The sequence below is a fragment of the Hemicordylus capensis genome, chromosome 4 (assembly GCF_027244095.1).
Source record: "Hemicordylus capensis ecotype Gifberg chromosome 4, rHemCap1.1.pri, whole genome shotgun sequence".
Lineage (NCBI taxonomy): Eukaryota > Metazoa > Chordata > Lepidosauria > Squamata > Cordylidae > Hemicordylus > Hemicordylus capensis.
The window spans coordinates 37266972-37279772 of NC_069660.1; the positions used below are offsets into that span (position 1 = coordinate 37266972).

The 12801-nt window shown below is 43.4% G+C and overlaps 1 protein-coding gene across 2 annotated transcripts in view; it reads right to left on the bottom strand.

The window, feature by feature from the left end:
• TOP1 (DNA topoisomerase I) overlaps positions 1 to 12801 on the bottom strand; it is a 114788-nt gene that overhangs the window by 62507 nt on the left and 39480 nt on the right. The window lies entirely within an intron of this gene.

Sequence of the window (12801 nt, forward strand, 5' to 3'; positions counted from 1 at the left end):
GCCTGCCACAAAGACCAGCACAAAAGGAAAGTGTCTAAAATCTAAACGTTTGCTATGGCAAGTTAATCTCCTGACCTAACTAATACTTTGGTCAAATATGGACTACTGCCTTTCACACACTGAATGCTCAATAGCAAGCTGACAAATAGTTCTGAAAATATTTCAACAGCAACATCTGACATAGGATCCCTAGAAGTTTCAAGCGAGGGTAGGTCAAATCCTTCCCCAGGGTTCTCATCCAATAAACAACTTGCTATATGCAGGGTCAGCTTGATCTCTCTTAGCGGTTTAGAAAGCACAGCTTCTCCTGTATTGGATCCACAGATGAGACTCTGCCTTCTCTTTTTAATGAAAAACTCTTTGCCTGAAACTCTTGCTTACCCTCAGTGCTTAATCTATCTCACAAGATCTTTCCCCCATACAAGAAATGTACACGTTACTTGGTGTAAAACATCTGAATTATAATTCAGAATTAAGCCACCAGACTCAAGTGTCAGAATTAGCCAAGTGTGGCAGACAGTGAAAAAGAAAACTAGCACTTTGCAACATTATAGCAGGGTAAATCCGCTGCATGGCCAAACAAGCGCTTACATGTCAAACAGCTCTCTATGCATCTCTGTTTATCTGTTCAGTTAGAACAAGTAGTAATAATAAATCACTAATTGGATGCTTAAGGCCTCGATCAAAGTTACCAAAGGCAATAATGTCAAGCAGTAATTTATTCTGTAGTAATGTTTTAATCTGGAAATAAACTAGCAGGCATTGACTACCGTAGGTCTATATTCACATTAACATTGTTACAATGTGCAAGAGTCAACACTAAACTCTGTCAAGTGTGTGTCAAGGTACGTTATGATCAGCTTAACTGTGATGAAAGATATCGTGTCAGGCTTCTTCCCTTGCTTCCTGTGCAGTTCTCCTGCATATGAAATTACTGGTCTGATCTCTGGTGTGCTGCATCATCCCGCTTCTAATGGCCAGCGATGTTCCTGCTGCTCATAGGCTACATTGGAAGCTGCCTTATACCAAATTAGACCATTGGTCCATCTAACTCAGTAATGTCTACACTAAGTAGCTGCAGCTCTTTGGAGCTTCAGGTGGATATTTCCCAGCTCTACATGGAGATGCCAGAGATTGAGCCTGGAACTTTCTGCATGCAAAGCAGATGCTCTTCCACTGAGCAACATTACAGCAGAGTAAATCAGGGTGGATTTGGTTTAAATCAAATGGATTTAAATCTCGATTTAGATCAAATGGATTTAAATCACTTGTCAGTGACTAGATTTAAATAATGGTTTTTCCCATAAAGTCTCATTCTTGCTGCTATAATCTTAATATTTACAACCAGATGGACGTTTCTATTTTTGGTCCTCTTCTAGATAGAAAAATTGCTCAAAATAATCTTACAGAAACTTCTGAAAGAGCATGACATTGTGAATGGATTAATGGAATTCATTCACCAAAAAATTTAAACATTGCATATATACAGCCTAATGCTACATACTTAAAAACTAATTTTTATTTCATGATGAATAACCTTTGGACTATAATGTATCTTAAATAGAAAACTATCTTTAGATAGATTTTTTCCTCTCAAAAGGCATTTTATTTTTAAAAATCCGATTTAAATAAACAAAAATGTATTTAAATTTAAAAAATCCATTTTAAAAAAAAATTTAAAAAATCATTGATTTTTATCCACTCTGGAGTAAATCTATTGCATGGCCAAACAGCACACAAATGCCAAACTGTTCACAGCCAGGGTGAGAACAGTAGTTTGCAATGCTGCACAGTTTGCTAATTTGAAGCAGAACAAAAACAAACAGCAAGAACAACCCACTTGACAACCATACCTGGACCCAGTACCCTCCAAACCAAAGCATCCCAATTTCACCCCTAAGTGATCTGAGAAACCAATGGGGGCCTGGCTGGCTGTATAGAACACGTGCAACAGGTTAGGCTCCTCCATCTGAGCAACTTGTTGCTCAAGTTGCCAGCAGACCACCTCACCAGAGTTCCCTCTAACAGGGATTCCCGGATGTTGATGACTACAACTCCCAGAATCCCTAGCCAAAGGCCACTGCAGCTGAGGATGCTGGGAGTTGTAGTGAACATCTGGGAATCCCTGTTAGAGGGAACAGTGCAACTCACCTCGCTTCCTTGTCTGCCTGTTCCAAAACTTGACCACCAACCTGTCATAGCCCACTTCATCCGGCGCTTTGGATTTTTGTCAGCCTGCTCCAGAAACTAATCACCAGGCTGCCTTAGAACTCTGCCTCTGACCCCCTAGACCATGATAGCATGATACTCCAACAGCTCCAACACTGGCATGGCAATTGGTTCCTATATTTCCTGATGTCAGCGATGTTTGGTAAAACACACAGGGCTCAGTTAAGCAAAGTACATGTGCAGTTGGCCTTTTACCATTTTAATAAGCAGCTCAATTACAAGAACATTGCAAGCTATTTCTAACACTTGGGTGTGAACAGTAACTTGCAATGTTGCACAGTCTGCTAATTTGAAGCAGAACAAAAACAACAACAAAAACTCCACTTGACAAGCACACCTGGATCCAGTAGCCTCCAAACCAAAAACCCCAATTTCACCTGAGTTTAATTTTTAAGAAGACAAATGCAAGTTCAACAAAATACAGAGGTTTTGCATGCCACTAGCCACCTAATGGGGCAGCAGGGAAATGACTTGCCTAGCGAGCAAGAGGTTGCTGGTTCGAATCCCTGCTGGTATGTTTCCCAGAATATGGGAGACACCTATATTGGGCAGCAACAATACAGGAAGGGGCTGAAAGGCATCATCTCACACTGCACGGGAGGAGGCAATGGTAAAGCCCTCCTGTATTCTACCAAAGAAAACCACAGGGCTCTGTGGGCACCAGGACTCGACAATGACTCCAGGGCACAACTTTACCTTTAGGCATGGCTGGAAACAATATACATTGCAAGGTCAGTGAGAATGTCATGGTTCCATCTTAACCATGTTTGGAAACCAGCTTCAAATCTTGATTTCAAATCCTGGTTAAGACAGAATGCTGGTTTTCATTAATCACAGTTCAGGCTGATGCTAGTAAAACCTTAATTGTGGTTAAGGCTGGTAGATACAGAAGAGGTTTGCATTTGAAAGAGAAGGGGCTGGCGAAAGAAAGTCAGTAATTCTGTAGACTATTCCCACCATCCTTTAACCATGGTTACTGGAAAGGTCACATTATAAAGCTCTATACACAATTGGTGTGCAGAGCCAAAAGGGGGTTTGCAGGGAGAACGGGTTTGACCTGCTCTCTCCGCAGACGAGCAGGGAGCCCTCCCTGGGCGGCAGGGTTTGGAGACCTCCTGGCCCTTGGGAGTCCCATAAGGCACCGCGTGAGTGTGTGGGGCCTTTTGGGGAACCGCCCGACGGCGGGAGGCTTGTTGTAGCCTCCAGGTTGGGAGGCTACTCGTGAGTTGTTCTGGCGCCATGCGATAATTTAACCCGCTTTTCGGGCACTCTTGCACCCAAAACCCAGGCTACGTGGCAGGCTCTGAAAGCAGGCATGCCACTAAGCCACTGCTGGAAGCCCCATGGCTCCTGTTGCTGCACATGAGCAGCAGGAACTGGGCTGGGCTCCCTTAGCCCGGTTCCTGCTGCTCATGAGAATAGCTTCTATGTCTGCCCTGGTCCAGTGTGGCAGCCAGGAACAAACTTGGGAACAAATGCACTTCAAGATGGAGCAACCATATTCTACACAACAGACTTGGAGGAACAAATTAACAATGATACAATGTGATTTAGGGGTACACAGAAAGAAGGTGCAAGTCTCAGAATCCTCACAGGCAAAAGAAAAAGTTATGCATCTGCACAACCCATCATTAATTTATAGGAATTGCTGCCACAAGAGATGACAATGGTTTCTAGGTTATCTTTGGGAGAGGGTACACATAGCAGAGAATCTATAGCTCAAGCAGCCCAAGTTATAATTGGAACTAAAAATGGGTGCTGCAGACAGTAACATCTCTTAGTTTGCTGGAAGCAGCTGAATTGAGACAGCGATATGCCCCGTGTCCATGCTTCCCAGCATGGGCCTGAATGCTATCTTAGCCTGCCTTGTGCTGCCCTGCAAATGGCAAGCTTTTCCTTCATCATTCACTTCTCTGCCATTTGTCTCAATGGCAAAGGAGGCAGCCTCACATGAAACAATCCAGGGTTTCATGAAGAGTGTGGGTTCAGATGTAGCATGAATCTAAGGTGGATCATTATTAGGGATGACCAACCAACTTCAGACCTTGATTACACAGCTAGGTTCTGCCCCAAGGGAACATGTGGTTCCTGCCATAGGGTGGGTTCACACAATCATGAAAACTGGGTAAATGATATTTCAAGTAGGTTCTGTGCTATGTGTGAACCTGCCCTAAAACAAGAGATTAGACAAATTCAGGAGGATAGGTCCATGATGACTAAATGGAACCTCCGTGTTCACAGGAAGCATGACAGTTGTTGGGGGTGGTGGCGGGAGGACAAGAGAAGGAAAGAATGGTTGCCTTTGTGCTTTGATAGAGGGCTTCCCTAGAGACATCTGGTATCCCACTATGGGGAACAGAATCTAGCCTAAAAGGCCACTTGGTCTCAACTAGCAGACCTCTTATGGTCTTAAGAATACAACTCCATGATCTAAAAGCTGAATACAGTAGTAATTTTAGGCTGGTACTAATGGCGCAGCGGGGAAATGACTTGACTACAAAGCCAGAGGTTGCCGTCTCGAATCCCCGCTGGTATGCTTCCCAGACTATGGGAAACATCTATATTGGGCAGCAGCGATATAGGAAGATGCTTAAAGGCATCATCTCATACCGCACAGGAAGAGGCAATGGTAAACCCCCTCCTGCTCTTGTATTCTACCAAAGACAACCACAGGGCTCTGTGGTCACCAGGAGTCAATAGAGACTCGACTGCACACTTTAGCTTTATTATAGTATAGCATGACATTTTGACTGATTCACTGTAAGAGCCTTGCAAGCGTGCATGTCATCATCGCAGCAATTGTAAATGAGTAGTCTTACAAAGCAAACAAACTTCTGCTGGCAAAAATGAACAAACTACTTTGCCTTAATAGGCATCACATTAACTTGGTTTACTGTAGCAGAAAGCTATACAAAAACCATGTATTACACCAGGAAGAAAACCTAAACCATAACAGCAGCTACTCTACATCTTTAAAGCAACTTGCTTTGGGGAAAGAGATAATCTAGAAGACTAACTGTAGAGCCAGCTATAAGCTTTGTTTAACAGAGGTTGGGTAAACAAATTGTTATTAGGAGGAAGCTAGACAGACAGTTGCCTGTGTAAGCATTGTGGGGAAGAATCACGACAAGCAGCAGGAAGATGGAAAGGAAAAGAAGAATGAGGGTTGGGGAGGTAGGGATGCAATAAGCTTTGCAATCTTCAGATTTCAACTTGAACACATGGAGTTATCATTCCTGTATCAGGATATCGCTAAATCTAGCTCATTACTATCCACACTGACTGGCAGCAGCTCTGCAGGGTTACAAACAGGGCTTTCTGCAGGCCCTGCCTGAAGATGCCAGGCACAGAGGAGCATGTTCTGCGTATGCACAAGGTACACATCTGAGCTATGGCTTCCTCTCCACAGAAAAGGTGGGAAACCTCTGCATTATTGGGTGCTGCTCAATTATCCAAACTGTGCCTGGGACTAGAAGTGTATTTTGCCACACAAAGTCTCCATAACAGAGCAGATATCATCTGTAGTAAGAGTTTGACAGTTACAAATAACATGAGCTCAGTCAAGCAGAATGACATACAAATATGCACATTTATGCATCATGTAACTGCTAGATACAAAATTGGGGGGGGGGGGAGAGAACACATTCAAGTTAAAAAAACAAATTGCTGGTGGGACCACAGCTCAGTGGATAAGCACCTGCTTTGTATGCAGAAGGTCCCAGGTTCAATCCCAGGCATCTCCAAGTAGGTCTGGGAAAGAATCCTGTCTGTGTAGAGAATACTGAGCAAGATGGACCAATGGTCTGATCTGGTATAAGGTGCCATGATGACCTGGGAATTGTTGAGTCGTGTACTAATCAAATGGCAGATTGAGGGGAGGGGGAGGAAAGACATTCTTGAGATTAGGAAATACTCCCTAGACCAGGCCTGCTCAATTTAAGCCCCCCAGCTGTTTTTGGACTACAACTCCCGTAATCCAAGGGCCACAGTAGCCAATAGCCAGGGATTATGGGAGTTGTAGGCCAACATCTGCAAGAGGGCCAAAGTTGAGCAGGCCTACCCTAAACAATCACACCAAATACTGTGCTATTAAAAAGCATAAGAATTAACAGAATTATGACAATGGAGTCCAACAACATGGACACAAAGCTGTCCATGCACTTGCAGACACAAGGTCTGTCCCCAGAACTAAAGGTTGCTTTTTATGTTATTGGAGAAAAGAAAGTAGGCACTTATTCACTCATACTATACGCTCTACAGTGCTGCAAGCATTTTGTGACACTACAGCTACTTCTCCAGAATAAAGTCTCAATTTTGCTAGAGCGTTCTGAAAGTATTTGACCTTTTGCAATTTCACTTCACTATTTCCAAACTACTAGTCACTAGCAATTTGGGGATATACTTCATTTCCTCCATAGGTTAAGTACACATTTGCAAAGAGTCTGCTTTGGACTCTAAAGATAGGAACTGCTGCCATCATGGTAGGTGTCATATCCATTCCCCATGTTAAAGCCCATTTCGACTCACTGAAGGGAAGAGGCTCAAATGCAGCACCACTAAAGGCTTAATGCAGATTGCTCTCAAAGGTGATGAATTTGAGCCTCTTCCTCTCAATGATTCAAAAAAGACTTTAACATAGGGAAGATATATGCCATCTATCATGATAGTAGCAGTTCCCATCTTGAGAGTCCAGGGTGAAACCCTTGCAAGTGCATACTTATCATTTGGAGGAAATGAAGTACAGTATGTCCCCAGATAGCGCTAGCGGCTAGCCATTTGGAGGCTTGAAACAGTGAAGTGAAATTGCAAAAGGTCAAACACTTTCAAAATACACTAGCAAAATTGAGTCTTTATTCTGGAAAAGTACCGTTGTTGTTTTTAAGTAGGGAGAAAGAACTCCTGCCAGACTAGACAGAAAATAAGCAGCCAGTGCATCACACGGAAGACTTGCAATACCCAAGAGTTGCAGGCAGACTGACTACTACAAATATGTATATGCTGCTTTTCAACAAAAGTTTCCAAAGTGGTGGGGTGGGGGGGGGGTTGTGGGTTTTTTTTTTGGGGGGGGGGGTTCCCAAAGGGCTCACAATCTAAAAAGAAACATAAGATAGCCACCAGCAACAGTCACTGGAGAGATTCTGTGCTGGGGGGTGGATAGGGCCAGTTGCTCTCCCCCTGCTAAATAAAGAGAATCACCACTTTAAAAAGGTGCCTCTTTGCCTAGTTAGTAGGGGTTAGGGTCAGGGCCATAAAGTCATAAGCATTTATAAGTTGCCCAAGAATGCACACATTCAAATGTAAATAGTAGTAATTATAGAAGCCTACAGATTTTTGTATAGGTCTGGTTCAGACATCACGCTGAGCCAATTGCCAAGCTATCACTTGGTGACTGGGAGGAACCAGCAGGCTCATCCCATTCCTCCAATTCCAATCCACATTAACTATGGTTCAGCATGACACCTGTACCAACATAATCATAATTGCCACTAACCATAGCTAGTCATTATCATTTCACTTTGAACAGTGCTTTCAATCTCCAATTTAAAGGCAGACATTTATGCAGACATAACCCTAAACCATAGATGAGGGGAAACTGCATAGGAAGGGCTTTGCAAGAGAAGACATACAAGAGCCCACAGGGTACTCCCAAATGCTTGGTTTGGTTTATCAGCCCAGCATAACACCTGAACTGAGCCAATGGGTCATGGACATCAGCTGTTAGGGAATGTGGGGGATCTGCATGCACATTTCTGGGGCTACAAAAAGACAGAGTCTCAAGGAACATTTGCAGGCTGGAAATGCAATGTAATGTCAAGTGTGGGCCAGCATTTAAGTGTGACAAATGTTTAAGTGCAAGGAAATGCACTAGGCTAACACAATAGAAGGAAGAATGGGATAGCTGAATGAAATGTCCATCAAGAGCAAGCCTAGGGAAAATGGAAGCTAGCAGAATAGAACTGTGTGTCTCTAGGACTTTAGGGGAGCACAGCAGAAATGCTTTCTAAGCGTAAGAATAGTTTAAGCAGTGGAACGGGTTGCTCAGAAAAACTGTGAAGCTTTCTCTTGTGGGAGGTTTTCAAGAGGGGACTGTGTGAGCATTTGTCCAGTTTGGTTTAAGTCTATGAAAGAATCCCAGTGCTGGAAAGGGCTGGGCCAGTGGCACCTTTTTCATCACTAGGATTCTGTGTTCCTGTGAGAAAGATGCTCACCCTTCATGCAAGTAATTTAAATGAGTGGCTATGGTTATGTGGAGCAGTAATGGGTGCCTATGATTATGTGGAGTTCTAGGGTCGTGGTTGGGCTAGGATGTGCCCGCTCCCCCTTGAATTTGAATTTGGAACCATCACTCACTTGCTGCAATGTCCTCAAAGGTTTTTTTGCAGATAAAATCTCATATTCGGGGTGAACTGGATTCCACAGTTACTGCAGAGTCTACTGTGGAGGTGTCCAGCAACTCCTCCTATAAGATTATATTGGAGTTTGTGACTCCGGAGGATGTGGACAAACTCTTCAGAATGTGCGTCTTAGAACCTCTTCTCTTGACCCTTGCTCAACTTGGCTTATTTCATCTGGTAATGGTGTTAGAGTGGGTCTGGTAAATACAATAAATGCTTCCCTGAGGGAGGGAAAGATGCCTCCTTGTCTTAAGGAAGCTATTATTAGACCATATTTGAAGAAATCTGCAATGGATCCCTCAGAGTTAGCCAATTACAGACCCATTTCCAATCTTCCATGGTTGGGCAAGGTGACTGAGCAGGTGGTGGTCTCTCAGCTCCAGGAAGTTTCGGATGATACAGATTATCCAGACCCATTTCAAATCGATGTGTCTATGGGTCTTTCAAGCAGGCTATAGGATTGAAACTGTCATTTTCGGCCTGATGGATGATCTCCAATTGGCTATCAACAGAGGGAGTATGACTACTGATCCTTTTGAATCTCGCAGTGGATACCATTGACCTTGGTATCCTTCTGGGTCACCTGAGGGAAGTGGGATTGGGTGGCACTGCATTACAGTGGTTCTGTTTCTACCTATCTGGTAGATTCCAGATGTTGTCACTTAAGAGACTTCTGCTCTGCAAAGCGAGAACTGAAGTATGGAGTTCCACAAGGCTCCATGCGGTCTCCAATGCTCTTTAACATCTACATGAAACCATTATGGAGAGATCATCAGGTGGTTTGGTGCAGGGTCTTATCAGTATATATATTTCTCCATATCAACTTTATCAAGAAATGGCATAATTTCCTTAATGCCTGCCTGGAGGCAGTAATCGGCTAGATGAAGGATAACAAACTGAGGCTGAATCAAAATAAGGCGGTGGTACTGACTGTGGGTGGTCGGGACCCAAGAGATGATGTGGAATGGATCTGCCTGTTCTGGATGGGGTTACACTCCCCCTGAAAGATCAGGTTATGTAGTTTGGGAGTGCTCCTGGATCCAAAACTCTCACTGGTTACTCAAGTTGAGGCAGTGGCCAGGAGTGCTTTTCATCCGCTTTGAATGATACGTCAGCTATGTCTATTTCTAGAAGTAACCTTAAAATAGTGGTGCATATGCTGTAATCTTGACTACTGTAATGCACTCTATGTGGGGCTGCCTTTGTACATAGTCCAGAATCTACAATTGGTACAGAATGCAGCAGCCCCAGAAGGACCATATAACATCGGTTTTAAAAGAACTGCACTGGCTGCCGACCTGTTCCTGCACAAAATAAAGTGCTGGTTATTACCTATAAAGCCCTTAACAGTTTGGGTCCAGGATACTTACTGGACCTTCTCTGTAGCTGCCCCGAGGCTTTGGAATATGCTTCCTGTTAAAATAAGAGCATCTCCTTCTCTGTTTGCTTTTAGGAAGACACCTCAACACACACTTGTTTTCTCAGGCTTTTAACTGAAATTAATTTTTCAGTTAATTAATTTGTTTTTATCTCATAATATTGTTTTAACTTTTTATTCTGTGAAATCATTTTAACTTTTACTCTGTTTTGTATCTGTTGTGTTTTGAATTGTGTACCCCATCTACAGATGCACATATCAGGTGCTATATAAATATGATTAAATTAATTAATTAGGCAGGCACTGCTTTCACCAAGGAATAGTCCCTAAATCCTGCAGCCACTTTGTCCTGACCTGCCATGCAGCAGATGTAAAAGGGAAAAAATGTCCAAGAAACATTAGCATGGAGTGTTTTAAATTGCTAGATAAGGTTAAAAGCAGCATATTACTTCTCCCAGATATTATCTCCCGGTTGTTTACACAAAATGTGACAAAGACAACTATTGAGGTGCTGAATAATCTCAAGACAAGAATAGTTTATGGAGCTCTGTCAAATGGTATTAGCTGCCTGCACACTCCCCATGACTCGTTTGTCACAAAAGAACAAATTCTGGAAACAAGCATATTCATAAAGTGAAGAAGCTGTTTGCTGATTTTCTTTTCATGGAATTCCTTACATGCAACATCTATACAAACCTTTACCTGATTTTAAGGTTTAAAAATCAATGGACTTTTGTCTGGCAGACCTGAATTCCAGTCTGCTTCACACTGTTTACCTCAATTCAGAAATCCTCAAAACTATCACGAACACACTGCAGCTTTGCATACTCTCTCCTCCCCTCTCCACTTCCTGTTCATCACTATTATAGAATGCCCTAGTGTCCAAATAATCAATTATGGTTAACAGTCACCCTCCATATCAGAATCAGAAATCCTGTTCCCCCTGATTTGGAAACAAGAGCTATCACATTTGAGGGTCATCTGAAATGAACCATTGTGATGCCTTGGCAAATCTCCCCCTTCTCTTCAAATCCCCATCTATAACATGGGGACAAGAGTATCGTCCTGTACAAAGTTGCTGCTGTTGAGAAAAACTCAGGGTGGGGTGGGGAAACAAAACACAGTACTAGAAAATGCTTCCTGAGTCATATGTAAACAAAAAGAGACAAGATACATGTTACATCAAGAATGTCATTAGAGCTGACCTGCTTGCTTTTGTTCCGAAATAGGAGCCACAGGGGCCTCCAATCTGGCCTATGGCATGGAGTGGGACTTGAATTTCTCCCTCCCCGCCCACAGCCCTTACTGACTCCTACAGCTACTTGCTCCAGGAGAAAAATTCCCACTGGTTCCAATGGAAGCTTTCCTCTCAGGGCAAGCAGCAAGACCAGAGGGGTCTGATCTAGAATCTAGATCATGGCAGGGACAAAGTCCCCTTCCCCACACACCGTGGTCCAATCTGGATCATTCTTCTCACAGCTATTTAGAACAGAAAAGTCTCAAGAGCACATCAGCTCTAATGACTCAACATAAAGTGTAATTTGGCTCTAAGTAGCAGCAACAATAGTAGGGATTCTGATCACAAAGAAGTAATTAATGGATCTCTTTAGAAAGGCAGATTCAAAGTGTAATTTAAACAGCAGATAATAATAAACAAATTCCCTGAGATCCCGTAGCTTAGGATACCCTAAATTAAGACTACAGTGATGTTGACAACTCTATTCCCAACAGAGATGAGACAGCAAGCTAGAAACATGATATCATCCTGAAAACCTTGACCCTGGCTAAGAGGCTTAAGATTAATGTACAGAAGAAGAAAGAAGAAGAAAGAAGAAAGAAGATCATCTCATGGCAGAAGGTAAAGGAAGGTGCCCATGGAGTTTTCTTTCTGTGTCTTCTAGAGGCAGCTCCTCCTTTTATTGATATATGACAATTGTATATTTATTTATTTTTATCTATCTGTCTGTCTATCTATCTATCTATCTTTGTAAAACTGCCTTTCACCAAACAGCCTCAAGGCATAGGGTGCTCCTTTCTGGAGCGCCAAACCTGTCCGAACGCTGGCATTCGAGCCGGTTCAACGGGCGGCAGTGGAGGCCCCCTCTGAAAAACAGGAAAGGCACTCTTCACCTGTTTGCTCCCTCCCCACCACTCTCCACCCCTGCCACCAGCACTCCATTTTGAAAGAGACGTGCTGGGCAGAAGCGTTCCTTCATGCAGCCCTGATCAGTGTCAGCACACGAGTGGGTCATTGCATGGTCAACATAACATGCAAATGACCGGGGAGCATGCACGCCAGCCATAGGCATGCTGATGCCGATCGGGGTGCAGGAAGGAATGCTGAAGCCCCACACATCTCTTTCAAAATTGAGCGCTGGTGGGGGGGGGGAAGGAGCGGCGAGGAGGGGCCAAACAGGTAAGGAGAGCCTTACCTGTTCGCTTAAAAGGTAAACAAAAAATATCACTGCTGACCACAGCTGCAAAGAGAAGCCAAATCATCCTTCTACTCAAAAGGTCTCTCCAAAGAAGAATATTTCAAGCCTGTGTGGAAGGCTGAGGGTGGAAACTGCATGGACCACCTCAAGGAGGACATTACAGATTTTGGTGGCAATATTTGAGAAGCACTGTCCCACATGCATGAACTCAAGGTTTCACTTGGTGTCGGCCCATGAAGCAACCCCCTACCCCAAGATTGCCTTGTCACCTTGAACTGGGTCTATAAAGAGATCAGCAGTTGGTGTGACTCTTTCAACCTGCCTTATACTATTTTCATTGATTTTCCATGTTCCCGCTCAACAA